Source organism: Lissotriton vulgaris, chromosome 8 (genome assembly GCF_964263255.1).
Source record: "Lissotriton vulgaris chromosome 8, aLisVul1.2, whole genome shotgun sequence".
Classification (NCBI taxonomy): Eukaryota; Metazoa; Chordata; class Amphibia; order Caudata; family Salamandridae; genus Lissotriton; species Lissotriton vulgaris.
Genome location: NC_141696.1, coordinates 1,359,694,563 through 1,359,722,562, shown reverse-complemented (window position 1 = coordinate 1,359,722,562; position 28,000 = coordinate 1,359,694,563). Strand labels below are relative to the sequence as shown.

Sequence of the window (28,000 nt, the reverse complement as noted above, 5' to 3'; positions counted from 1 at the left end):
CCCTGTCAGCCCCTAGTAAATGGTACCTTAGGTATCCAGGGCATAATGACCAGAGAAGACCCCTGAGGGCTGCAGCACTTATTGTGCCACCCTCAGGGGCCCTGTAACCAGGCACCCACACACTGCCTTTGCAAGCTGAGTGCCTAAGTACAGAACTAAAACAAGAGTCGACATGGCACACATCCCTGTGTGCCATGACCACAGAACCCACTGCCCTGGCATACTTCAGTCACCCCTCTAGCTGGGTGCCCTATGCCAGAGGTGAGGGCACAGGTGCATGAGCCCTGTGCCCCTGCAGTACCCAGGGCCATTCCTGGGCACTGTAAGTGCAGTGATGCCATTTAAGAGTATTTGGTGCTGGGAGGTTGCCATTACAAACTCCACAGCACCATAATGGCTACACTGAAGACTGACAAGTTTGGTACCAAACCTCTCAGCACATTAAACCTGCACTGATGCCAGTGTGGGATTTAATGTAAAAAGCACGAGAGGGCATCTTAGAGATGCCCTCCAAAACCCAAACCTAAAATCCACGTCTGGGCTTAGTGGCTGCAGAGGCTGCCACCTAGCAGACATGTTGCTGGACCCTGGGTGGAGAGCCCCCCGCTCTCCTGGGCCTGCAACAATGCACATCCTGGGCGAGGTGTTATTTCTCCTCCCCCAGGATGGACAGGGGGACGCTTCAAACGCATGCCGCCTCTGAGAGCTTCTCCAGACCATTTGCTGTACCCAGCAACTGCCCCCACCGGTTCTACCCCTACTCTGGCAGGAAGACTGGTGGGAAAAACTACGTCAGGAAGGGGGGGTGGGGGGCAACCGTTGCCAACTCCACCCCTCAGGTGGAGGAGACGAGGTGAAGCACGACCCTGGGCTCCGGCCATCTTGCAGATGGGGAGCCCTGTCCAATCCCAGCTAGGCTCCTGCCCCCCACCCACATGAGAGGAGCAGCTTGGGGGGTGTACTCACCCCAGGACCGGGACCCATTGGTCCCTGCCCCTGCCCTACCTGTAACGCCCCAAAATGTAGTATTTAGGGGCTCCCTGAACCTTCCTTCCTCAGATTCCGATAATAAGAAGAAGACAGAAGATCAAGAGAACAACGACCCGCCTTGCAGCTGCTAACAACAGAACAGCAACAACTGACTTGGCCCCAGCCCTACCGGCCTGTTGATCCTGGACCTGCTCCTGCCTAAACCCGGCGACTCCCGCGGACAGCCACCTCAGGACATCCAGAGGACCTGCCTGCCTTGACCCGCTTGAAGATTGGAACTCCCATCAGCAGAGGCTCTGCTGCAACAACCCACCTGGTGCCAGCCAGGAAGGTCCGGACCAGGGCACTCTGCACCAGCCGAGCCCGGGCCGGGCCCAACCGAACCAAGACCGCGAGGGCGTCCCCCTGGCGACTGGGACCCGAAGTCCAGTGCCCAAAGACCCTCCTCGACGAACCAGACAACGCCTGCAGACTTAGAAACAGGGGCCACCCCAACCGCGACCAGCGGAGGGTAAGCTTTTCCGACACCCCTGCACCCGGCGACCTACAGCCCCCTCCTGCCTCCCTTTGGGGTACCTACCTGTGTCCCAACATCCCAACTTACCTCTCGAAGTACTGGTCGCCCCTGGAGAGTCTCCGCCCTCGCGCCTGCAGCCTTTGTTCCTTTTTCAAAATCCTCATTGGATAACATTGAGTGCCCGACGGCTCAAAAGCACCCTGCACCCAGCCGCCCGAGAGCCGCTGGCTGTGACCTCTTTATCCTATCCTACTGCCCACTTGCCCTGAGCAAGTGACCAGGAGCCCAGCTCCCAGAGCCGCGTGGCCTGCTAGCCAGCAGACACCAACCGAAGGCCCCCTTTTCCTCATTGGATATCACTGGGCCTACCTAACACTGCACCTGGCCGCCCCTGTGCCGCTGGGACTGATCTAATGGTACTTACCTGACCCTGGGGGACCCCTGAGTCTATGCCCAGAACCTTAACTTCAACTACCAAGTACTCGACTGGAAACCAGTTATTCACTTACCTGCCATTGGATAACATTGACCCATTTTTGACTTGAAATTTATTTAAGTGTGAAGTTTTGAAAACTGAAACTATTCCTATAAAATCAGCCCAAGCCCGAATTCCGAAGTACTCACCTGGGACCAGGGGAGAAGCCAGTACTGTACCTTTCAGTCCAGTACAGAACCGCAAAAGTAACCCCTAGTTTGCTAGTAATCTGTATTTTCTCCATAGGAACCCATTGTCTGTTTTTCTATGAAATTTCTTCTAAGTGTCTACTATTGAAAACTGCAAATATTCTTTAAAAATCATACAAAATACTGAAACGCAATTACCTACCTGTTTTGAGTTAAGCCCCCAGAGCTGGCCCTGGGAGACCAGTGCTGGGTTACAAAAGTAACGCGATCGTACTGTACCTGCAACCTGAATTTTCTCCCATTGAGTAACATTGTCAGATTTACATTGAAAAGTTTCAAAGTGTAAACTTTTAAAACGGCTTTATATTTATGAAAATTCACTACAGTAACTAAAACATTTTTCCTAACCTGGTTTCAGCTTATACCCCAGGACTGAATCTCAGATCTAGTTCTGGAACTACTAAAGTAATCCATAGAGTAATCGACTGTACTTATATGTAGAAAACCCATTGAGCTCAATGCTAGAGTGTGTTTTAGGATTGTGTTGCTTAGTACCTTTACTGTATCATTGTGTGCACAAACTTTATTGCTCCTTTGCAAGGTAATTACAGGAGCGTACCCATACCAGAAAAGTAAATTTGTATATGTTGGTTCTAGAAATAACTATATCTGTGGATATAAAAACAATTGGCCTGGAGTTCAGTCCTTGAGTGTGTGAAACCTTTTGCTGACTGAGTGTGTGCAACAAATGATTTACACTGTCCTCTGGTACTGCCTTACTTCTCGACCAAGCTACCACTTAGGAGAGTAAGGTTAGTTCTGACTTTAACCTCTGTTATACCTCTGGAGTTGGTGGACTCTATACACACTGTACCTCAATCTAGTCCAGTATATATAGAGCCACTTTCTCAAATTGGGTAATCCTGAATATAAATTCATGTTTAGAAGTGTGACTGGGGCAATGAAATGCACAGGAGGTTGGATTTAAGACCGGTTTCAAAGAGGATGGAGTGGGGAGGGGAGGACACATCGCAGGTTACTATATAAGGGTTGTAAATACTTAAAATACAGACAGGGCAATAAAGTATTCAGGAGTGGACAAAAGACAAAAAAATAGACGAGGTGAAGGGACAGTGTTGAATGGTATGTGGTGATAAAGTTAATACTCATTGTAGAGGTTGCTATGGAGGTAGCCCAATAGTGGTCTCAGTAGCCAGATTCCAGGCTAGCCACTAAGTATGAGATTCTTATAAAGATTGATTGTATTTCCATTTTTCATGTACGTATCCTTTAATTCTAGTAATGGCTCTGGCACTTGTGGTTCAGGTATATTGTTAAGCCTCTGTTTTTATTTTGAAATAGTTAACTTAAAATCTTGTGCCATATTTAAATGTTCTTGTTGTGCGTTTAGCTGTTCATGAAGTAAGTGAAAAAGAAGCAAAAGTCAAGTTTATCAGGTGTTCCACATTCAAGGGTAAAGAGAGCTCAGATAGTGGAATAGCGCACACATCAGCAGGCAGACCTTATTCTACATGGAAAGTGATGACTTGAGGCTGTAGTCCTGTCTCTGAAGCAGCGGTCTAATGCTTTTCTTTCTTGGATTATCATTTAAGCAAGATTCAAATAAACATCCTCACACAACTCTATATAAGCTGACCTATTACTACACATGATCTAATCTTCCCAGTCCTATTGTGAGATGTATACTAGCCATCAAACCAGGATAGAAAAAGCTGCTCCTGTTTATATTGTACATTTCTATTTTCACTCCCATTCCCACACAAATAGAGATCCCTATTGCATTCTGCAACTATATGATGAAAGTTCCATGGCCATCTAAAATGTCAATGCAGTGGACGGGCACTGCACATCTTTTATTCCTTCACTTTTTCCTTGACTCATCCTTTTAGTCCTTCTTTTCCATCTAACATCCAGGTATGAAAATTGTACTGTAGTTTCTTCTTTTCCCGTTCCCTAACCATGGCATCTTTACTGATACTCCTAAACAGCCAGCTACCGTGCCCCATAATCCTAATACACAGTCATGTATTCATTCTTATTTACAGCTTCGGTTTTTTTCCTTTTAGGAATTAGATTTTCCTTCTTGTCTGCATCATTTCTTTCCCTAAAATATTTATATTCTTGAGCCATCTCTTTCAACATCTTTTAGTGACAAGGTTTGGTTTTAGTACCATGTGATTGGTCTCTTTGATCTTAGGTGGACATGACCTCTAGTACTAAAAGCCTTACTCCAGAAGAGTTCTCACTAAGGAAACTCTTTGAACATTGAGGCAGTCTGTTTCAAATTTGCCTACTTGAAAATAGGAAATAGCACTCTTAAAATAAATTCCCACTGCTATCAACATGACCCTGGATTGCTGAGGTTAGAACCACCATTTAAGTCCTCTTTCTAAAATAAAAAATGTGGGATTATTTTCTCTAAACTATGCCATTCGTGAATCATTGCAGCCAATATCTAACTCTGCTGCCAGATTGGACAGGAACTAGATCTGCTAATGAATGCTTTGTTGTCACTCATGGGCTTGCTTATTATTGAATTACATTCATTCCTCTCCTTAACCCTCCCATGGAGCATAGCTTCTTTACCATCCATTTGATTGAGTGACCTGTAGGCTCCACTCTGCATTCAGGGAACAATTTTTGTCTTTCGTTTAGCACTCAGGAAAGTAAATGTGTTTCTGATAGATACATTTGCCATGTGGATTCCTCACCTTGTGAATATCCCCCTTGCGTCAGCAACATTCGGAAATTCTTTTCGAAGCCTCGCGCCGACGTGGACTTGGACGTCATAGAGACACGGCTTCGCTCGCGACTCCGCTTACGTCACCGACGCCTACAATAGGCCCACGCCGGCGTGATGACATCAGTTCCCTTTTTTCCGCGTCGTCGACGCTAACGGTTATCGGGAATCTCTGTAGCCAACTGGTACTTTGTTGCCTTTTTGTTGCAAATTTCTGCTTCTTTGTATCCTGTCTCTTCGACGATGTCATCTAAGAAGACCGGCTTCAAGCCCTGCAGGGAGTGCGGTAAAATGATGTCTATTATTGACCCGCATGATGACTGCATCTGGTGTTTGAGTTCCGACCATAATGTGGAAGATTGTTCTTAATGTCGGAAGATGAACCCGAAGGCCCTGAGGGAGAGGGAGGCCAAACTCCTGGTTGCAAAGATGAAGGCTGGGAAAGAGAAATCGTCGAGGTCTCGTTCTCATAGGGCGAGGTCGAAGTCGAGGGCGCAGTCGAGCTCTGGTTCTCGAGAGAGGTCATCTTCGAGGGCGGCTTCAGATCATACTTCGAAGTCGAAGAAGAAACATAAGAAGAGGAGACATGAGTCCCGACGTCGTTCCGGTAAGGGGTCGGGCTCGAGGTCGAGGTCACCGAAGAAGGTACGTTCGAAGGTGGTTACTCTGGATGTCTCTGAGCCTGAAGGTGAGGCCTCACCTTCGGAGTCGCATGGGCGGTCTCCTACTCTGAATCCTTCTCCGGCTCCGAATCCATCTCCGGCGCCGTCCCCGGCCCAAGAAGAGAAAGAGGCTCAGGAGGATGTGGTTTCCGCGCCTGTTGAAGAGCCGAATCCGATCCCTCCTCAGGACCGGCCTGAGGGTTTTCAACCGCCCTTTCCTGCCCCAGGCCAGGACCCTTCAGCGTTTCCTAACGCTATGTATGGCGTCTTCTCAAGGGCGTGGTACCCCTCTGGTGCACCTTCGGGTCCCATGGGTCCTTTGGCTTACAGCTTGGGAGTTCCTCACTCCTATCTTCGGGCTCCGTTTATGCCTTATATGCCGGCTCCGACACCGCATTGGCAAATCCCGGCTCCGCCGAAGTCGTCGACGCCGATTCCGGCGTCGCCCGCTCCTGATCGTCCTCAAGGGCATTCCTCTGTGCCATCGGATTCGATACCGGCGTCGGCCCCGAATCCGACGGAGCCGCTGGTGATTCAGACTGCGAGGCGTGTGAAGGAGAGGTCCAGAAGGGAAGCTAAACGCCTTTTGGAAGAGCAAAGGTACTTGGATTCACATTCTGATGTGGAGGAAGGTGAATTGGAGGAGAACTGTTTTGAGGAGTTGGCTGATTCAGGAAGTCTTGATTTCTCTCCAGAGTGGGAGTTGCCCTCAGGCTCTGGTGCTCCTTCTAAGGATATCTAACCTTACCATTTGGTTATGAGGAAGGCTGCTGAACTACTTCAATTGACTATGCCAACGGTAGAGTTTAAATCCAATATCCTCACGGAGGTTTTGCATTCTCCGAGTTCCGTGGTGGAGCCTTTGCTTCCATTTAATGATGCCTTGACGGATCCCATTATGGAGGTGTGGAAGAAACCGTGATCGGCTCGTGCGGTTTCTAAGAGTGTTGCGAGAAGGTACAGGGTTGCACCTGAGGACCCTGTTTTTTTGTCTTCTCATCCTTCGCCTGAGAGCCTGGTCATTCAAGCGGCCTGTTCTAAAAAGAGTGTTAGTGCCTTTCCCCAGGTTCCTTGTGAAAAGGAAGCTAAGAAACAAGACCAGGTTGCAAAAAAGACCTTTTCATCGGTAAGCATGGCGTTGAAGTCAACTAATGCCACTTGTCTGATGGGGAGATATGTGCATGCCCTGTCCTGGTTCCTAAAGTTCCTGATGCCAGCAGGAAGGATTTTGAGGAAGTGATCTCTGATACTCAGGCGGCGGCTCGCCAGGTTATACAAAGTGGTCTGGACACTGCCGACTCTGTGGCTCGTATCATGGGCACTGCTGTCGCCACTAGGAGGTCAGCCTGGCTGAAATCCTTAGACTTTTCGGCTGATGTTCAGGCGACCTTGCTGGATCTTCCTTTTGATGGTTCTGGTCTCTTTGAGAAGAAAGCTGCTCCGGCCCTTGAGAGATTTAAGGATAGTAGAGCGACAGCTAAGTCTTTAGGTCTCCATATCAGAGGCTCTTCGTGCAACAGGAGGTTCAGGGGCTTTGGTCGCTCTTCCTTTAGGAATTACCGGCAAGGTCAACAGCAGCAGCAGCAGCAGCAACAGCAGCAGCAAAATTCTATGTACAGATCGTACAGGGGAAGGCAAAGAGCGCGTCCTCGTGGACGTCAGGCTTCTTCCTCCTCCTCTTCTTCCAACCCCCCTGCCTCAGAAAAGCAGCTTTAGATCCGCTATTCAGGATCATGTGGGTCTGGTGGGGGGCCGGCTTACCCATTTTCTACAGGATTGGGAATCTGTTACATCAGATCTTTGGGTTCTCAATCTTGTAGAAATGGGTATGCCCTTCCCTTTCGGGAATTCCCTCCGAATTACCCTCCTTGTCAAGGCTTTTGCACCGAGGAACATCTGTCTCTTCTGCAGGAGGAGGTGTTAACTCTGTTACGAAAGGGTGCGATAGAGGTGGTCCCGGAGCAGGAAAAGGGTCAGGGATGCTACTCCCGGTATTTCCTGATTCCCAAGAAGGATGGCAGACTTCGTCCAATCCTGGATCTCAGGATCTTGAATCTTTATCTGAAACGGGAGAAATTCAAGATGCTCACCCTTGTTCAGGTTCTTCAAGCGCTGCTGGAAGGAGACTGGATGGTGTCGCTCGACTTGCAGGATGCGTATTTCCACATCCCAATCCTGAAGTCGCACAGGAAGTATCTCCGTTTTACGGTGGGATCGCAACACTACCAGTTTGCGGTCCTTCCGTTTGGTCTTCACCAAGGTGATGGCGGTGGTGGCAGCTCATCTCAGGAGGTCGGGGATACCTGTGTTCCCTTATTTGGACGACTGGCTGATCAAAGTGGAGTCGTCAGAGAAGGTGCTCCATCATCTGCAAGAGACAACTCAGTTGTTGTTCAGGTTGGATTTTTCGATAAATGTACCCAAGTCCCACCTGGTGCCCTCCCAGCGCAACCTGTTCATAGGTGTATCACTGGACACTACTGTTTGTCGTGCATTCCCTCCTCCTTAAAAGAATTCGCGACATTCAGGAAATGATTCCTTTATTTTTCAATGGAGCGGTCGTTCCAGTCCTGAAGGTCCTTCGCTTGCTCGGTCTGATGGCTTCTTGCATTCTGTTGGTCAACCATGCACGCTGGCACATGAGGGCACTCCAGTGGTGTCTCCGCAGGCAGTGGTATCAGCACAACGGAGATCTCGGGGAGCCAGTGAGGATCTCCAGAGAAGCTGCAGTGGATCAGTCTTGGTGGAGCGTGGAAGGCAATCTGTCACAAGGAAAGCCTTTTCAACTACCTCCATCGGTGGCCATGGTGATAACGGATGCATCCACTCTAGGGTGGGGTGCTCATCTGGGGGATCTGTAGGTCAAGGGTCTTTGGTCTCCAGAGGAAAGGTTGCTTCACATCAACCTTCTAGAGTTGCGGGCAATACGTCTGGCGCTCAAGGCCTTTCTCCCCTCCCTTCGCGGTCGGTCGATTCAAGTCCTGATGGACAACACGACCGCGATGTGGTACATCAACAAGCAGGGAGGAGTTGCGTCGCAGTGTCTCTGCAGAGAGGCTCTGCGTCTCTGGTCCTGGGCTCAGGACCACCAGATTTGTCTGATGGCAAATCATCTGGCCGAAGTCCTGAACGTGCGTGCAGACAGTCTCAGTCGGCAGTTCTCTGCCGACCACGAGTGGAGGCTTCACCCGGAGGTGGTTCGTCATGTCTTTCGGACGTGGGGGACTCCTCAGGTGGACCTGTTTGCCACTCGCGAGAATGCTCACTGCCCGTCATTCTGCAGTCTCCAGTATCCGATGCAAGGAGCCTTGGGTGACGCGTTTCAGTTGGGTTGGGGAAATCAACTCCTTTACGCGTTTCCTCCCATACCCTTGATTCCTCGGGTTCTGAGGAAGATTCGCCAAGACCGGGCCCAAGTTATATTGGTCGCCCCGGACTGGCCAAGAAGGGTGTGGTATACAGATCTACTCCACCTCTCCTCACACCCGCCGCTCCGTCTCCCTCTCAGGGCAGACCTCCTCTCTCAGATGGAGGGGCAGGTTCTACACCCCCACCTCCAGACATTGCACCTTCATGCCTGGAGATTGAGCGGGGCAACCTGATTTTTTTTTCTCTCACGCCTAACGTGGTGGATGTCATCTTGTCAGCCAGGGGTGACTCCACTAAAACTGTCTAATCATATAGATGGTCAAGATTTGTCACTTGGTGTGGTGAGAATACTATTCACCGATTGAGAGCCCGTTTGTCTGATGTTCTCTAGTTTGCTCTTTCTCTGGCGCAGCAAGGGCTTGCTGTTGCCACGGTTAAGGGCTATCTTTTGGCGCTGTCAGCTTTTCTTTGTTTGCCTGACCAGCCATCTCTTTTTAAGTCTCCTGTAGTTTTAAAGTTTTTGAAGGGCCTCACAAATAAGTTCCCTCCTACTCCTTTTATTGTGCCTCAGTGGGACTTAAATCTTGTCTTGACCTTTCTGATGGGTGCTCCCTTTTAGCCTCTTCATAGATGTCCTATGAGGCTTTTAACCCTTAAGGCAGTCTTCCTCGTTGCAATAACCTCGGCAAGGAGGGTGAGTGAGCTTCAAGCTCTTAGTTCCAAGCCCCCTTTCTTGACCATTCATGCTGATCGAATGGTTCTAAGGACCAGGGCTGCTTTTCTTCCTAAGGTGGTAACTCCCTTCCACCTTGGTCAATCCATTACCCTCCCTACCTTTTATTCTCCCCCACAACCCTTCCAAGGAGGAGGAGTGGTTGCCCCGTCTGGACCCCAAGAGGGCGGTGTCTTTTTATCTGAACAAAACTAAAGACTGTCGTTTGGATGACCAGCTCTTCGTTGGGTTTGCTGGCTGCAAAAGAGGAAGAGCGGTTCATAAGAGAACCTTGTCAAGATGGATCGTTCTGTGTATAAAGATCTGCTACTCTTTGGCCGGTAAGGAACCTCCAGAGGGTATAAGGGCTCATTCTACTAGAGCTAAGTCATCAACCTCAGCATTGGTTAGAGGTGTTCCTGTTGAGGACATTTGTAGGGCGGCAACTTGGTCTTCCCTCCACACTTTCGCGAAGCATTACTGCTTAGATACCGAAGTGAGGAGGGACGGCCACTTTGCGCGCTCTGTCCTTCAGGATTTCCTGGTTTAGAAGAGTGGACACCCTCCTCCGGGAGTGGGGACTGCTGTGGGACTCTATTCACAAGGTGAGGAATCCACACGGCAGATGTATCTATCAGAAGAACAAGTTACTTACCTTCGGTAACGCTTTTTCTGGTAGATACTATATCTGCCTGTGGATTCCTCACTGACCCACCCGCCTCCCCGTTGTCCACTCTTCTTTACCAGAGTTTCTATAGTGTATTGTTTATATATTGTAATGTTAAGGAGTTGTTTCCATTGCTTTCTTGCACTTGCTTCACACTATGTGTGTTTCTCCTTGACTATTGTGTATTGTGAACACTATGTATATTTCTACTGTCATTGGTCCGTCCGTGTGCCTCGATGGCACGGAAAAAAAGGGCGGAACTGATGTCATCACGCCGGCGTGGGCCTATTGTAGGCGTCAGTGACGTCAGCGGAGTCGCGGGCGAAGCCGTGTCTCTATGACATCCAAGTCCACGTCGGCGCGAGGCTACGAAAAGAATTTCCGAATATTGCTGACGCAAGGGCGATATTCACAAGGTGAGGAATCCACAGGCAGATATAGTATCTACCAGAAAAAGCGTTACTGAAGGTAAATAACTTGTTTGTTCTTGCTCTCTCATCGTGTGCTTTTCACCCCTCTCCCAACCCCCTCAGGCACCCATGCCTGCACTGTGTTTCCCACCACTCCCAATATGTCTGTAAAAGTGCTGTAACAGATATCTTGTTCGAGGGGGTGTAGCTGAAGAGCAAACTTAAGGGTTGTTTTTATTTTATATCCTGCATTCGACAAATTGCATGAAAGCACAGGCCTTGTACTCAAAGGCTTTTAAAGGCGCTGGTCGAAGAGCTGGCTCACTCAGCTGAAGTTGGATGCAGAAGTTGTACGCACCATGACTGAAAAGGACATGTCTCCCATAAATCAGTTCCCTGGGATACTGCAGAGGTTTACTGACTGTTGCATTTGTTTCAGTGCTGAGTCCAGTGGAAAGGCAGGGTACCTTCTATCACATGCGAGGACATATTTGCATGAGCAGATATGCCCCTGGGCTGGCCAGTTCCATTGTTGCCAGTGCAAGTGAACTAGGAAGCCATTTTAAAGCATGTGCTGGTCACTGGTGAAAACGAGTTCCCCAGCTTCTTGATGGCTTCACTGAAAATAGGGATGTTTGGTATCAAACACCTCATATTAATAAACCCACACTGATTCCCCCTGAAAACCTACAAGCTACTGGTGTTCTGACCGACTGTTTTTTGCTAGCCTGCTGCCAGAGATGAGTTTCTGACTCCCAAGGGTGAGGACCTTTGCTCTCAAGAGGTCAGAAACAAAGCCTGCTTGGGCAGAGGGTAGTTACACCCCTGCCCACATGATTTATTTTGTTTTTATTTTGAAGGTTTTATATACCGCGAACATGACCCTTGCGGTATCAGAGCGCTTTACATGAGTCGAGAGTACAGACAAAGGAATTTATGAATATATAGTTAAAACTTAAAATAAAGTTCTCCGTTGCGTAGATGCAAATGTACAATGTTTCATGAGAATTTCCTTAAAAGTAGGGCTTTTACTTCTTTTTTTAAAGGAGGTAAAAGAAGGGTTTCGTCTAGTTTCAGGGGGCAGTGCATTCCAAATCCTAAGAGCGATTCCAGAGAAGGCGCAATTGTATGTTTTCTTTTTGGTAAAGCGTTGTGGTTTCAGTAGAAGATTGCTGGTACTTCTGGAGGATCTGTTTCCACAAGAGAGCACCAAGTTTTGGGCCAGGTATCTGGGAGAATTGTAGTGATGGGCTTTGTAGGTCATGCAAGCGATTTTTAGTTGAATTCTTGCTTTGAAAGGAAGCCCGTTAAAAGCTCTAAGGTCGAGGGTAATATGACTATTTCTTTTTGAGCCCATGATTAGCCTAGCCGCTGAATCTCTTAGAGGGGCCATTGATGATTTCAGTAGACAGCATAGCGTTGCATTCCCATAGTCTAGTCTCGGGATTGCTAATGCTTGAATAGCCAGTTTGAAGTCATTTGAGGGAAGGAATGGTTTTAGCTTTCTCAGTCTGTTGATCTGTATATTTGCGCCTTTTGTTGCAACACTGATAGGGTGACCTGCAGATTAGCATTTCAAGGAATGGGAGCTTCAGTCCATTGCTTTTCGTAGGCAAATTTGACTCCATTCAAAAGAGACTTTATTCGGTGTATTTCAACCATAAAAGTGCATAAACATACAGTACATACATAAAATAACATTAGATAAAATATGATTGCATATATTAAAAGGACTGTCTACATTAGATCCGTAGAGCTCCAGTTCATTGTGATCACTTCATTCATTGGTCCAAACAGATTCGCAATTTAAGAGACAGTTTTAAAAATTCAAGAACTTGGAGGGCACCATCACTGTACAGCAATTGTAAATATAAAAAGGCTGGTCGTATCTGATTAAAATTTAGTTTCTTTAAAAGAGCAATTAAAAAGCGTTTACGTGGGAATTCATAAAATCTGCATAAAAACATAAAATGCAACATATTCTGTGGAGACTTTCCGTCGCAGCCACAGGATATTGGATTTTTACAGAAACTCTCCTTTTTGGGTCTAATAAGCAGATATTGAAACAGATTAAATCTGAATCTTGTTAATAGAAACTTATCGTGAGTGCTAAGAGTGCCGAGTAAGTAAGGCTCTGTTGTCAGGCAGGTTTTAACCATAATACATTTCCTTACACTTACTTTTTGTAGCTCAACACCCTCCCTCACAGCCTTCTTATGCAGAAGAAAGGTCTGCTTGACTAGTTCAATGTTCCCCTTTCAAATTCCTGTTGGTTGTTCAAACAGATCAGGACGACCCATCTCAGAGAAGCAAGTCTTTAGATACTTCATCCATGGAGTGCCCAGCGCGTTATTATGAGCCATAAAATCATTAACAATTAAATGTGTTAGGGGTATGTCTTCGCACAACCACATTTTCAACCAACAGGTCAGAGGTCGTAGGGATAGGATATCGCTCAAATACCCCACACCTAGCTCCTCGTGAACTGCAAAGTTGGAGGTGGATGCCGGGACTCACAGAAGCCGTTTGTAGAAAGAATTTTCTGTGGTCTGAAGTTGGTCCCCAGCCATGTAACCCCAAAGCTCACTACCATAGGCTGCGGTTGCTACAGATTTTGCGTCATATAATTTTATCATTGCAGCCGTGGGCTTTTTACCAAGTTTTGAAGCGAAGTTACAAATGGAGGCATTAACCCTAGACACGTCACATCTTTTCTTTGCAAGTTGTGGGCGCCATGATAATTTAGAGTCAAAGGGAACTCTTAGATAGGAGAATGTATTAGAAAACGGTATTACTGCCTTATCTAGTTTGAAGGTATATTGTCTCTTTGGCTGTTTCCCGACTTGCATAATGTATGATTTAGAGTTGTTCACTAGCAGATCTCTATCTTCCATGAACTTTTTAAATGCATTAAGTAGTAGTTGAAGGCCTTTTTCAGTTCTTGCTAACAACACCACATCATCTGCGTATAACAAGACAGGAATATTTCTTTTCCCCACTCTCTGACTGTCTGCTTTCACCTCCTGTAAAACGCCATCCAGCTCATTTATATAAAAATTAAAAAGGAATGGAGCTAATATGCAGCCTTGCCGCACCCCCTCTCCTGTTCTACAATCATCAGTTACAGACAGGTCTTGGCAATACCTTATATTTGCACTTATGTGACTATGGAGGTCAACCAAAAAGTTTATAATACCATTGTCTACTCCCTTCTCCCTCATGGACCCCCACAGCTTCCCCCTGTTCACACAGTCGAAAGCTGAGGATAGGTCCATGAAGGCCAGGTGGACTGTACCCTTTTGTGCAATAGTATATTTGCTGAGTATTAAGAAGAGATTTAAACATTGTGTTGTGGTCGAGCGGCCATTACAAAAACCATATTGAGTAATAGACATTATGTTGTTGTCCCGTGTCCACTCAGAGAGACGCCGCAGTACAATTCTCCCCACTAGTTTCGCCATGGAGGTAATTAGGGAGATAGGCCTGTAGCAGAGGGGGCTATCCCTATCCTCTTTTTTAAATATAGGCACAATAGTGGAGAGCCCCCAGGATAGTGGGCATCCAACTCTCGCGGCTGCGTTAATAATCACCACAATAATCGGGGCCCAGAAATTAGGATCAGATTTGAAGAGATCCGGGGGTATCCCATCGGGGCCTGGTGATTTTCCCGCTGTGAGTCCCTCTATCCCCACTAAAACCTCTCCTATACTGACATTAAGGCATGAGCCCCCTTTGATACATTCAGAAAGTACAGCGTTGACCTCACTACCCCCATACAATTGTTTAAAATGTGCAACCCATTCATCTTTGGTTATAACACATTCTAACCCCTCACCCGACTCTTGCACCAGGAAGGGTTTCTTAAGCACCGCCCAAAATCTAGCGCTATTTTTCAGTGTTTGTGGTTCCAGGATCTCAGCCCAAGCCTCATTCTTCAATACCTCCTTCCGTGAGGCAATGACTGATTTGTACTCTTTACGTGACCTCTGGACTAATTCCTTGTTTCTTGGTATTACCAACAAAGCAGCTCTAAGGTCACGAGCAGCTTTAGAGCATTCCTTATTAAACCACCTTGGGCCCTCCCTCCCTCTACTCTTTAATGGTTCTGTCATTAAAATAGCTATTTTGTCCGTTAGTGTCTGGAAATCAGACAGGACCTGAGTTGGAGCGGAGTCATCCTGTGTGCATCTAGTGATTATATCACTACAGGTATTTTTGATGTTCTGATATATGAGGTCCGGGGTGCACATAGACCATTTTAGGCGGCGTCTACCATCCGTTGCTGTTACCCTACCCCTGGCCAAGTTGCGGCTTACGCTAGCCAGCCAGGGCCCCCTTAGATGTATGGTGAGTGGGTTATGGTCACTGAGTTTGTTATTATCTATAGAAAATGAATGCACAAAGACCTGCATGGGCAAGGTTAACAGCATATAGTCGATAAAAGACCCCTTTCCATGCCCTTTAAAAGTTGGGGTGACAAAGCGCTTTGAGGGGTCACAGAGTGCCATTGCTAAAGTAAGACCATGGTCATTAAGAAAATCATTAAAACGGACCCCCTCCATGGTATGTTCCAGATGTAGACCATTTAGTCTAGGGCAATGTAGATCCTGAAGATTTTTCCCAAGGGGGTCACCACAGGGGTGAATATTAAAATCGCCCATGACCAATAAATTGTGTGAAAAATCCCTCATTGAGGTACCTATTTAGTCATTTAAAATTTCTAGGTTGCCATGAGCTGTGCCAGTGTTAGTGGAATTATAAAAATTGATCAGACCAGCCTTGCAATTGCCAGCAGATAAAACTAGGCCTTGTATACCGGGGTTGCTTGATGCCCTGCTATCAATTGTACATGTCAGTGCTACCGAGATAAACATTACCATGCCACCCTTAGGCCTTCCCCGGTTTACTGGTATAGCAGGTACAAAATATGCCTTGTATCCTTCAATATACATTTCACATTTTACTGACCAAGTTTCTTGAAGGCAAATAATCTGAAAGCCCATAATGTATGATAACCAGCTCTCATCTTGCATTTTGTTTTCTAGACCCGCCACATTCCAGCATATAACGTTATTTTTATATATTGTGGGTGGGTTCACCTCTGTCGGCTGTCCTACAGGAGACTGTACGATACTCTGACCATCCGGGACAATCAGTCAGTCGCAAGCGTCCAGCCCTGAAAACATTTCGAAGCGATTATGTGTGGGAACATTGTACCCTCTCATGCTCTGATTGACAGCATTAGAATTTGCTGCCGGTGTCTGCCAACCATTCAACCCATGGGTATTATTGTTATACATGTAAGGTGCAGCCGAAATTGGAGTCTGAACATGGGGTGTGAGCCTATACCTTCGAGGGACTTCGGGGGAATTCTGGTCAGGAGCATAGAAGTAACCCAGAGGGCGCACACAAACACTGTTTGCGTTGTATACTAATGAGGATGCACGCAGTAAAACTGTTGCGACATGTTTGGGATGCTGGAAATTAACAACCACACAATCCCCCGTGGTCGCCTTCCTCGAGGGGCCAACCCAATTGACCCTTTCAGTAGAGATAATTTGGTCATAGTAGTGAGTTGGGTAACCACAATTTTTGTTTTACCACGCCACCGTTTTATTTTTTAGAGAGTCATGAGATTCTCTGTGTGGTTGGGCTGGTACTTCTTCGTAGCTTGGAACATTGGTTAGCACCACCACATATGGCACACAATCAGGAGGGAGATTTACAGTCCTAAGTTTAGCCCTCTGCGGAGCAGCTGCACGAGTACTCAACGATGCAGGGACCTGATGAAATGGCTGGATTACTGGTGCTGTAGCTGTCACAGCCCCAGCGCCTGCCAATCCTTGGGGATTCGGCTGCTGCCCGCTCTGCCCCCTGTCTGCATTCTCCTTCCCGCCCCTAGCAGGGATAATTTTAGGGGCTGTAACTGCTGGGGCCGGGGTCAGATGTGCCGCCACCAGACCACCCAGCCTTTCTACCTCCGAGGCTACTATATCCAGTCTAGACAATATTGGGCTGATTAGTTCTGTGATTTTGGCCTCCAGCTTTCCTACTAGTGTGTTTATCAAGGTTTCTAGATTGGAGGCAGATAAAATTAGGCTTCCCTCATTATTGCCCTCTTGGTTGGTTTCTTCTATGACAGGATTACTTGTGCTGTTAGCGTTACTGCCTTTACTAGTGTTAGGTGGATTAGTGTGGGATTTAATTTTTAAAGGTTTCCCCCCGCGCCTCCCATGAGTCTTTCTGCACTTCCTCACTGGCCTTTGTGTAGAAGGGGCCTCTACTAACTCTTCCTCGGCTGAGTCTTCCTCCGATGTGTTATGCAAGCCCACAGGCATCTCAGAGTGTACCTGTGCCTGTACCACTATGCTGAGTCCCCCTGTACTATGTTGCTTAGAGGCATCTTCTAAAGTGCCTTCTGGACCTTCTGTTATTTCAATAGGCACATTATCCCGGGGGGTTAAGACTTTTGCTGCCTAAGGAGGCCCTACGTTCGTTGTTTATTTGAGTAACTTTTTTTACCAGGAAATTGTCCATGGTAAGCAAGCCAGCTGTTGGTGGATCCGAAATCATTTTGGGCATTATAGCTGCTACAATATGCCCCAAGCTCCAAGTAAGCGTAGAGAGACCAGTAGTACCTCAATCTAATTCAACAATTATCCACAAGTTAAAAACGAGTTACAATAATATATAAACAGTCCAATGTCTCACTTGAGTTAACTAATTCCTTAGACTGGAGACAGGGTCTGTGGCCCGTCCCGGCCTCTGAGGGCCACAGAGGGCCCGCCCTTTGCCCGGGCTTAGCCCGGCTGCTCCCGTGCACGACTCGCGGGGCGAGATGCGTTCTGCTGATTTGAAGCGCCTCCGGGCGCGTGTGCGGCGTCACAGGGTCCCCGGGGCAGCTGGGAACTGTGGTCCTCCCGCTGCTACCGGCGTGTCCGCAGCGCGACTTGTGCCGTTCCCCTCACGGCTGTCCTGTGTGGCAGAGTGCAGGCCGTTGCCCTCACGGCGTGGCGACAGGTGAGTTCACTTTCCCCCATTCTCTCCCCCAGAACCTTTTTTTAAAGAACGGAATAGCCGCCTTCTGGATGCACCCTGGGTCATCCCATAGATAGCTCATACTTAGCTTAGTGAACCAATCCCTCAATTGTTTAAGGCATTTGTTTCGCCTAGTTTTTCTATGTAAATCAAGCAGTTCGATCATAGCACACCTTTATTCTACTCACCCAGAATCTCAACCAAAAGGTGAGCGCCCTTAGATAGCATAATATCCTATACATCTTAGCCCTAAATCGGATCTAAGGGGTATTAACCCCTTCACGTGCTAAGGGGGCGGGGGGGGCCGCGCGGCGCGCCCATGCTGGTGACTGAACCGCTCCGTCACTAGCCGCGGTGGCGCTGTGCTCATGACGGAGCGGTTCCGTCACGGCCCCGCCTGCTCAATGGAACGCTCAGCGCAGGTGCGGGATCCGCAGGCGTGCCGAGCGGGCTGTGACGGAACCGCTCCGTCATCAGCACAGCGCAACCGCGGCTGATGACGGAGTGGTTACGTCACCAGCAGGGGAGGGGTTAAAGGTGTATGTAAGAAATGGGGTTACCAAATCTCCAAGGGAGTAGCATGGAACCAAGCGGGCAGGCCAAACTTCGGAGGACATGTGAAGCACTCAGGCAGAAGCACTCACGGAGAAGTGTGGCTCACTGGTTAGAGGAGACAGACCTGGAAGCAGAGGTCAGCCCGGGACCAGGGTTCAATTCCCGGCTCGGCGGGGTCTTGAGTCCCAAAATGTCCATGGACTCGACAATTCTCGCTCCGGTGCCTACTCGATTCATGGGTTCACACTCTGCGACTCTGGGCAATAGCTTGCTTAATCTCCACAACGGCCCCTCGCCGCGGGATGCCTGGCTTTCACCTTGCGGATACCCTGCCGGGGTTATCTCACCGGGGAATACCAGGACGTGTTCCCTAAGCAAGAGCTTAGAAACCGGTCGGTGATTTGCGCTATATATAAACAGTGGTATCACAACACAGTGCCAACTGGCACCAGAGCCAAGTGTATCAGGGGGGATTATTTACAAGGGGGATTATTTACAAGGGGGACCATGGGAAAGCGGTCCAGCCCGTAAGTCCATGGCTGAAATAAAGAAGAATGTGATTAAATTGACATTAAACCTGGGGTCAATATGGCGGGCCAACTCAGGCTCTCATCTTTAGTGGTAGGCTGTAATTACAAAATACACATCAGCATAAGTACACACCATGCACTATAACTCCAACCCGTCCCCTGTAAAGGAAAAACTTCATGGCATCTCAGCACATAACAGACAGAAGCACCTGTAATAAAGCAGCAAGTCTTGCTCATTAACATGGGATGCAACCAGGGGCATGGAATGACACGTCAGGCCAGCATTGGGGCAGGACCACTAGTATAAGACATCAGGGAGTATATAACAGCATACATAACCCCCCATCAAGCATTCATACTAGGCCATCAGCCCCCTGGGCGCGAAACCATCTGCCTAAGCATCACCCCAGCATTAACATAAAGCTCGGCCCTAACTCATGGAGGTCAGGCAGATAGCAGTCACGTGAACACTAGGCCCAAATCACATTAAACCTGGGGGCATTTATGCATGTACCATGGGCCTGACTCTGGGCCTATGAACCCCAACCTAGGGCAAACCCTCCTCGGGGCATAAACATATAGATTGGTTGTCAGGCCTAAACATTTCAGGGAACATCAGGCAACAGGTAAAAATGTGCATTTCATTAGGCATATCACCTGGCTATGCGTATCAAACATTTCCCTGGGAGCCCCTACAACATTCTACATTTCCCCCGCGGCCTTTATGATTAACCGGGGTCTCTGTAGGCAGTTCAGTGGGGCCTAACTGGCGTCCTGGGGTTAACTAATTCCCCAGCAGTCACTAGCGGCCTTTACCCTTGTTCTGGGCACTTGGGCCCCTATCAGTCCACAAAGGGGAGGGGGCGGACACCGACCCTGTGTCCCTTTGCCCTCTCTAGCCCCCCACACAGTTTAACGCAGGCCCCACTCACCGGGCTCCTCTCGAAGGCTCCTGCGGGGCTCGGTAGGTACTGCAGGCGTCCTCTGGAGAGGCTCTCCTCGGGAGCAGACCGGCGGGGCACACTTGCTTCATCCCGGCCCTCTTCCTCACAGGGGGCCCGGGGGTTCAAAACGGCCTTGGGGAGGCCACAGGGGCGAACGCGGTGATGCCTGGCTTTCCTCCCACCTCACACGGGGCTCCCTCGACCTCCCGGGAGCCCCGCAAAGCTGTCGGGTCGCTTCTCCTGGCTCTGGGGCGTAGGTGAGGAGCCCTCCGGCTCCGGACTCCCGGCACTTCCAGCTTCCCCCGGACCCCTCTGCCTCACGGGGACCCGGGACTTGAAAGCGGCATGCGCGAGGCCGCTGGGGTCTTCTGCGGCTTCTCCCTGCGTCCCTCGCCCTTCCAGTTTCACCCGGGCCCCTCCTACCTCACTGGGACCCTGGGGCTTCAAGACGGAGGGGGCAGGCACCGGCAATGTGCCTCGAGGCCCCCGCCGCGCAGCACTCTCCTCCCGGAGCTCTCCTCACAACAGAGGGCTCCCTCTAGGTGGCCAGCCGCGCTTCTCTTGGACCTCTCAGACCGGCGGGGTGGGCTCCCACTCCGGTCGCTCTCTCGGCGGGGCTCCCCCTCGACCACGGAGGCCCCGCACCGGCGCTTCACTCGGGTCCCCCTTCCTCACGGGGACCCGGGGCTCGGGGTCGGCCTCTCCTTCTCTGGCTGCCCGGCCGCAAGCCAATCCCTGCGCGGCCTTCCAGGGGCATGGCCGCGCGGGCCAATCAGGCACCAGCAGGGGCGGGGGCACGGCTACTGACGCGGCGCCCCGGTCACGTGATGAGGATGACGGCGGCCTCAGGGCCTAACGCGGCCCTCTCTTCACATCGGCGGCCCTCTCCTGGCACCGGGGGCTGCCGCGACGATGCCCAACACAGCAGGGGTCTCCTTGTCAGAGCCGGGCCACGGCGGTGATTTCCGGCCGCAGTAAAGGGATAGGCTACCGTTAATTATTTATGCCGACAAAAGTGCACCAATTCCTCTCGGCAAAAAGGGCGCTATTCACGCAGCACAGCTCCTCCCTCTGCCCACACAGCTCTCAGGGCCAACAGCACTTCGGGGGCCACAACCGTCACGGGGCACAGTGCTTGAGCACGCCACAGTATCCCAGGCTGCAACAGTCTTTGGACTCACAGCGCTTAGGGGGCAACGCAGCAGCTTATGCCAGGCAGCAGTCCACAGCACTTCACAGTAGGCTCCTCACAGCCCAGCGCTTCCAAAGGGGGCCACAGCTTCACAAGGGGGTGGACAGTCCCACAGCAGTTCCTCAGGGGCACGCGCCTCACCTCCTGGGGCTTCTGTCGCGTAGCGCTGACGTCATTCACGGTCCCCACAGTGTCAGAGACCTAGGGAGAGGGGCCCTCCTTTGGCAGGGGCCCCGGGGACAGTAGAGGGGTTTTTTGAGGGGTGCAGGGCCCAGCTCGCAGGCCCATGTGGCGGTAACACTTTGCAGCAGGTCCCCTCACGTTCCTGTCCCAGCTCTGTCTGGCTGCATGGTGGCACTTCCCCCTTACTTATACCCTCCTCCCAGGCAGTGCCAGAACCTTCTAGAATGTTGGCAAAGCTGGCCTAAACTGGCTCAAGGGGAGGGTTTGAGCACCCTGGGTGCCAGGCTTTCCCTCCAAAAGCTAGGGGTGGCTGGGTAATAATATCTAGGCCGCTGACTTATGGCAGTCAGGTGGCAAAACCCATGGCCATGGCATCCATTTTAAATACAGAACATTTGAATCCAGTGCATTTCTAAAATGGGGGAACATTTCCTGCACACCATTTCGTGACATTACAATTTTCAAACAGGGCAACTCTTACCACACATGGCCTATACAGGTTTACTACCATGGGGGAGACATCCTAGTCCAGGGGGTCAAAAGCGAAACATTTCGGGGGAGGAGGCCAAGTCCAACAGTGTACATTCGGGGAGGTTCACAATTGCCCTTAAAAACTTATTTTCAGCCCTGGTCAGGTACAGATGTGTAACATTTCCCTCTGATAAGCCTAATGCGGCTCAACCACGCTACCCTCTAAGAGAGCATCTTGGGTTTGCTAGAGCAAGTCCCTGTCCTCATAAGAGAATACCTGGACTCCTTGCACAGTATATTTCTTTTTGGTGTGCTATATAAAGAGCCAGGTCCGAGGCATGTGGGCTGCTAAATTCATATCTGTGCATAGATCGCCGCCTAGTGTTGGGTCCGGATGATTGCACATTGTTGTCCTGGAAGAGTCTTCGAAGTATCACGAGATAGGTGGCTCCTCCCCTGGACTACAGTGCGCATGGGCATCGACTCCATCCCCAGATTGTTTTTTTCCGCCATTGGGTTCGGATGTGATTTCGACGTCTCCTGTTCGGAATCGATAAAACAACTTCTTGAAGGCCAAAAGGCTTTCCTTACTTCGTCGGTATTGTTCGCGTTCGGTCTCGTGTATACTCCGGCTCGTCGAGTCGGATATCGGAGGAGTCGCGTGACTCTTCGGTCATCGAGGCCCTGTCGACGCAGCAAGACCCTGACGATTCTACAATGGAACGGAGTCCGTTCAAGTACTGTCCCATGTGTGGTTCGAAGTACCCACACATCGACGTGCACCCTGTGTGCAACAAATGCTTATCGCCGGACCACGACGAGGCCAGCTGTATGGCCTGTTCCAGGTTTCGATCGAAGAAGACGATCAAGCTTCGGCGCGTGGCGCGCCTCCAGGCCCAGCGATCAGCACCGGCACCAGTGGACATCTTCGACAGCCCCGATGCAGGCGACCAAGAACTTCTTCACCTGCAGATTTCACCTCCATCGGCGGACGTCGAGGCCAACTACGAAGAAGACCAAGACCTCGAGGAAGACGTCTAGGAGGTAGGGGACGACGAAGAACCTTTTGGGGCCATGGAAGATAGCTCGGAGGATGAGCTATGCCCCGAACATACAAAGGCTCAGGTCACGGGATCGCCACAAGGCCTTACCCACGACCCTACACCTCGCTCCTCGGCCCCGCCTTCTGGCCCGGCTACGGACGCCTCTACGGAGCCGCCATTGCCTAAATCAAAACCGAAAGTGAAACCTTCAGGATCGACCAAATCTAAGATGGCCGACGCAGCACCGAAACCGAAGACACCGTCGAGCCGTCGGCGGTCAAGCCTACCGCATCTACAAGCAAACCAGCCGTCGAGGCCAAATCGGCAAAGGGCACCGAGCCGAAGTCTGGAGCCACTGCGCCGAAGGGAAAGTCCGCCGATCCGAAGCCATCGTCGTCGACGCATGGGGCCGTGGATGGTGGCGGACGCGCAGTTGTCGAGACTACGTCTGCGCCTCCAGCTAAACACAAGGATTCATCGACGCTCCAGTCTTCCCCTGGGGTGGATCGAGGTCCTCAGTCGGGTCGACGAAACCGTCCTCTTCTTTTACGAAGCAAGTGGCAGACTCCCTCAAGCGTATTCGGGAGAAAGAGCTGACGTCGGCGCCAAAGACACCCTCGGTACCTACTCCAGTACCGGAACCGAGAAAGAGCTCCAAGCCGCTCCTCTTTACTCTACCACCCAAAGTGGTGCCAAAAACCTTTGCACCACGGTCGGTGCCTAAGGACTCAGAAGGGGTAGGGCATACTCAGCTGAGTGGCAGTTTGAGTCGACAACCCTTATTGGACGAGCAGTCGGAACAGTATATCGACGCCGACACGGGAAAATTGACGCTCTATAAGAGGAAGATTACTTCACAGCCTTTGGAGTCGTTTGTAATCCCTCTGAAAAAGAAAAAGCCAGCGCCAGAAACGCCGGAACTTGTTGAACGCATTCCTCTGCATCCTGCAAGGAGCCCATCGCCTTCACCCACTTGCTCAGATGGAGAACTAGGTGATCAGGACGAGGAGTATACTTTTCCAGAAAACACTGACCCTGATGAGCAACAGGACTCATGGTTAGCCTCAGGTGATCAAGGGGACCAACAAGCTGTCCATGACCCACAATCTTTAGGTGCAAAGCCTTCTCCTACAGAAGATTCTGCGGCGTTCAATGCCTTAATTGAAAGGGCAGCTACAAACCATAAGGTGGAAATGCACGCTGACCCTGTGGACGTTGACTTTCTATTTGACACTTTCTCTACTGCTGAGAAAACCATAAAAACACTTCCAATGCTTAAGGGTGTTCTTAAGCATGCCACATACATTTTCAAGGAAACAACAAGAGCTCGGGTTGTCAACCCTAGAATAGAGAAAAAATACAGGCCGGCACCTGGGGACCCAACTTACATACAGGGCCAGTTGCCTCTGGACTCTTTGGTGGTCTCTAATGCTCGCAAAAGGGCGAACTCACAGACAACAGGTGAAGCTCCTCCCCCAGACAAAGAGTCTAAAGTGCTGGAGGCATTGGGGAAAAGGGTGGCAGCGCAGGCAGCAAACATCTGGCGCATATCCAACACACAAGCTCTGCTAGCCAGATACGACAGAGCACACTATGACACCTTAGAGCAGCTTTTACAACACCTTCCAGACGAGTTTAAAGAAGGAGCTGAGATGCTTATCCAAGAAGGCAAGCTCATCTCCAACGCTGCAATTAGATGTGCGCTAGACGTTGCGGATACGGCAGCCAGAGCAATAAATACTAGTGTGATGTTACGGCGTCAAGCATGGCTCCGCATCTCAGGGTTCAAGCCAGAGATACAGACTGTTATCCTCAACCAGCCCGTTAATCCAGACAGACTGTTTGGCCCTGAGGTGGACTCCACCCTCGAAAAAATTAAAAAAGATACTGAGACGGCAAAATCCATGGGTGCACTTCAGTCTCAGCAATACAGAGGGAGCACTTTTCGTCGCTCAGGCACTCGGGGTGTTACCAGAGGACACTTGGCACAGCAGGCGCAATTCAGTAAAAGTGGGGCACAATCCTCATACACCAAACAGGGTAGAGGAGGTTACAGAGGAAACAACGCCAAGGGCAGGGGCAGAGGCAACAACAGTTCCCGTTCCTCTGCCGCGAACAAACAGTGACTTCCTGTCACTGCCCCCCGACCATCCAACACCTGTCGGGGGAGACTCCAGCAGTTCCTACCGGTCTGGAAGTCCATCACCACAGACAGGTGGGTAAGGAAACTTATCCAGTTCGGCTATTGTTTGGAGTTAACGTCCACTCCACCCAACATACCCCCAAGACAACGTCCTATGTCGGCAGAGCACTTGCACTTATTGCAGCAAGAGGTTCTTGTGATGCTGCAAGAAGGCGCAATAGAGCTCGTGCCACTGGAGGAACAAGGCACAGGGGTTTATTCCCTGTACTTCTTAATCCCAAAAAAGGACGGCTCACTCAGACCCATTCTGGACCTACGCCCCCTCAACATGTATATTCTTTCAGAACACTTCCACATGTTAACTCTGCAGCAAGTTCTTCCACTGTTAAACCAGGGAGACTTTCTCGCAACCTTGGACCTCAAGGATGCTTACTTTCACGTACCACTACATCCATCCCACAAAAAATACCTCCGGTTCACCATTCTAAACAGGCATTACCAGTTCAGGGTCCTACCTTTCGGGGTGACCACTGCTCCCAGAGTGTTCACAAAGTGTCTGGCGACGGTGGCGGCGCACCTCAGGAGACAGAACATACATGTCTACCCTTACCTGGACGACTGGCTCGTTCAAGCCAAGTCGGCACAGCAGTGCGCCGCAGACATGTCCCGCACTATTCACCTTCACAGTCTGGGATTTTCGCTCAACTATCCAAAGTCGCACCTTCAGCCAGCACATGTGCGGCAGTATTTGGGCGCGACTATAAATACTCTGACTGCTACAGCTCAGCCGAACACAGCGAGGATCAACAGCATCCAGTCGCTGATTCAGAGATTCAGACCGCAGCACTCACTCCCTGCGAGAGTGTTTATGCAGTTGATAGGCATGATGGCCTCCTGCATCTTCATAGTCCCGCACGCGAGGTTGCATATGCGTCCGCTTCAGGAATGCTTGGCGCGCCAGTGGACTCAGGCTCAAGGGCAGTTGAAAGACCTAGTGTTGGTAACTGGTCGGGCATACAACTCTCTGCATTGGTGGACTCCACACAACCTTTGCAAGGGCCGACCGTTCCAGGAGCCTGTGCCACAAATAATCCTGACTACGGACGCATCCCTCCAGGGTTGGGGAGCGCATGTACTCCACTACACAGTGCAGGGGCTATGGTTGACACAGCAGAAAAGGATGCACATCAACTACTTAGAACTGATGGCAATCTTAATGGCACTGAAGTCCTTCAAAGTACATCTGTGCAACAAGGTCGTGTTGATCCGGACGGACAACATGACGGCAATGTACTATATCCAAAAGCAGGGGGGCACACACTCTCCACAGTTGTCTCATCTGGCTCAGAGCATGTGGAAGTGGGCCATTCAGAGGAACATCTTCCTCATGGCGGAACACCTCCCGGCGTGGACAATCAGATGGCGGATCTGCTCAGCAGGTACAGCCACCAAATGCACGAGTGGGAGATACATCCATCAGTACTCCACCCGTACTTCCAGCAGTGGGGTCATCCAGAGATAGACCTGTTTGCCACAAGGGAGAACGCAAAATGCCCAAGCTTCGCCGCCAGGTTCCCACACCCACAGTCGCAGGGCAATGCGATATGGATGAACTGGTCAGGCAAATTTGCGCACGCTTTTCCCCCAGCGCCTCTCATACCGCTGGTGGCACGGAAGCTGCTGCAACACTCGATGACACTCATCCTGGTTGCTCTAACGTTGGCGCGCCAGCCTTGGTACACCACGTTTCTGGAACTCTCCGTGGTACCACATCAAAGGCTTCGCCTCACTCCCAAGCTCTTGACGCAGAACCATGGTGACATTCAGCACCCAGATCCGCAACAGCTGAACCTAGCGATCTGGCTCCTGAGGTCTTAGAGTTTGGCTACCTTAATTTGCCCCCGGAATGCATGGACATCATCCAGGAGGCAAGAAGGCCAACAACCAGAGCTTGCTATGCGGCAAAGTGGAAGCGGTTTGTCATTTACTGTACAAAACATCATATCAACCCGCTAGATGCATCCATTCCTAATATCATCTATTTGTTACATCTTTACAAGTGTAATCTGGCGTATGCTTCCATTCGGATACACTTATCCGCCATAGCGGCTTATCTCCAAAACAGGCAGCACCTCTCAGTTTTCAGGGTGCCTGCCATCAAAGCATTCCTGGAAGGGCTGAAACGAGTCATCCTCCCCAGGTCCCCACCAGCTCCTGTGTGGAACCTCAATGTGGTCCTCACCAGGTTGATGGGACCACCCTTTGAGCCTCTACATTCCTGTGAGATCCAGTTCTTAACATGGAAAGTGGCTTTTCTCATTGCCATCACGTCGCTACGGCGTGTTAGTGAGCTACAAGCGCTCACGATACAAGAGCCATTTATTCAAATTCATCCTAACAGGGTAGTGCTGCGCACTAACCCTAAGTTTCTCTCTAAGGTGGTGTCGCAGTTTCATGTCAATCAAACCATTGAACTACCCACATTCTTTCAAAACCCTGAAACAGTAGCAGAAAGAATGCTCCACACGCTTGATGTCAAACGAGCATTAATGTACTACATTGACAGGACCAAAAGCTTAAGAAAGACACAACAGCTATTTGTTGCCTTCTCAGCCCAGCACAAAGGCAACCCCATTTCCAAGGCAGGAATAGCCAGGTGGATCGTTAAGTGTATTCAAATTTGCTACCACAAGGCTAAGCACACTTTAACAGTCCCCCCCCAGGGCCCACTCCACACGCAAGTTAGGGGCCTCCATGGCTTTCCTAGGTAATATTCCTTTGGAAGATATTTGTAGAGCAGCCACGTGGATTACTCCACACACCTTTACTAAACACTATTGTGTAGATGTGCATTCCAAACAGCAGGCAGCTGTAGGTCAGGCTGTTCTTAAAACTCTTTTTCAAACTTCTGCAGCCGGCACGGGCGGCCGCCGTTATTGGCGGGACTGCTATGTATTCTATGCACAGATATGAATTTAGCAGCCCACATGCCTCAAACTGAATATGCTACTTACCAGTATGAATCTGTTCTTGGCATGTAGGGCTGCTAACATTCATATCGCCCGCCCTCCTCCCCGGCGCCCGTAGCGGCTGTAGGTAATTTCTTGCATTCACACATTAGCATGGACATCATTTACACTATTTCACTCCATCTCTACACAATGGCTAAAAACAATCTGGGGATGGAGT

The 28,000-nt window shown here is 50.0% G+C and overlaps 1 protein-coding gene across 1 annotated transcript in view; it reads left to right on the top strand.

The window, feature by feature from the left end:
- The window catches only part of CEP295 (centrosomal protein 295), a 582,564-nt gene that overhangs the window by 174,816 nt on the left and 379,748 nt on the right, over window positions 1-28,000 (top strand). The window lies entirely within an intron of this gene.